Source organism: Mus pahari, chromosome 3, assembly GCF_900095145.1.
Source record: "Mus pahari chromosome 3, PAHARI_EIJ_v1.1, whole genome shotgun sequence".
Classification (NCBI taxonomy): Eukaryota; Metazoa; Chordata; class Mammalia; order Rodentia; family Muridae; genus Mus; species Mus pahari.
In genome coordinates, this window is record NC_034592.1 from 110,849,941 (window position 1) to 110,851,423 (window position 1,483).

Below are 1,483 nucleotides of genomic sequence, written 5' to 3' on the forward strand. Positions count from 1 at the left end.
TGGAAATCTACCCAGCACATGCGCAGCTGCCTTGTTTGTTTGTTAGAGCACAGGACATCAGCGCTATCTTGTAATGGCGAATGTGAGGGCGGCTCCCCACAGGAGAGAGAGAGAGAGAAAGCTTGAGAGGTGGCTCATGGATAAAGAACATGTACTGTTCTTGCAGAGGTCCTGAGTTTGAGTCCCAGCATCTACAGTCAAGCTGCTCACAGTCTCTTTAAACTGTAGCCCCACGGGATGGGACACTCTCTTCTGGTCTTCTTGTCTGCCTGCACCTGTGTGTTTCCTTATTTATTTTTAAATCAGTCTTCTTTGTAGAGTAGGTTGGCTCTGCAGTCTTGATCCTCCTGCCTCAATCTCCTAAATGTTGGGATTACCCCAGGCTCAGCTCAAACAAGTGGATTAAGCTTTATGTTGAGGTATACAACTAAATTCCTTTTTCACTCTCCAACAGCCAGGGTTACACAGAGAAACCCAGTCTCAAAAAACAAACAAACAAAAAAACAGTTCACTCTCCAAAGATGTTCTCCTGGAACCAGTGAGAAAAAAAGTGCTTACAGTCAAGCCTAAGGACCCGAACTCAATCCCCAGGACGCACATGCTTACATGTGTGTGTGTGTGTGTGTGTGTGTGCATGCACATGCACCACATCAACTAAGAGAGATAAAATCTTAAACAAAATAAAGATTTCTTTGGTCGATAGAAAAAGATCCATAGCAGATCTACCTTTAAAAAGGCAAATTTTCTCAAGATCTATCTACAGAATAACAAAATCTCTACCAAATTCTCCATGGTTATGTGTAATGTATTCATATATTTTAGGTTGATGCAAAAGTCACATGGAAATGCAAAGGATCCAAAATAGCCAAGATAATCCTTGGGGTTTTTTGAAGTGGAGTTAGAGTTTATGAAGAGCTTCCATGTAGATTAAAGCATGGACATTGGGGGGGGGTGGGCATGTGTTCCCATATGTTCAAATATTCTTAGAGACTGGCAGAAGCTGTCGGAGCTCCTGAAGTCGGAGTTACAGACAGATATGGAACGTCTAGGAACTAAACTTTGGTCTTTGGTGTTCTTAACCACGGAGTCACCTCTCCAGCCCCTGCCCCTACCCATCCCTTTGAGATATGGTCTCATGGTATTCCAGGATGGGCTTGGGCTTCCTGTACCCAAGGATAGCCTTGAACTTCTGACCCGCCTGCATCCATTTTCCAAGTACTAGGAATACTGGCATATGCCGCCATGCCCAGCTGGGCTCTTTCGATGTCTCTCAGTGACATGGTTTCCATGTGCCTTGCTATGGGATGTATCACTAAGAACCTTATTGTTTGCGTTCAATTATTTTTCCCAGGCCTGCCCTGCTGCATGGTGCCGGTCTGGAGACAGATGGGTTGTTTCCATCTGTCCTGAGGCCTGCCTCTACAACTCTGCCACACTTCTTGAAAAAAGAAGAAGAGAGAGGAGGAGGAGGAGGAGGAGGAGG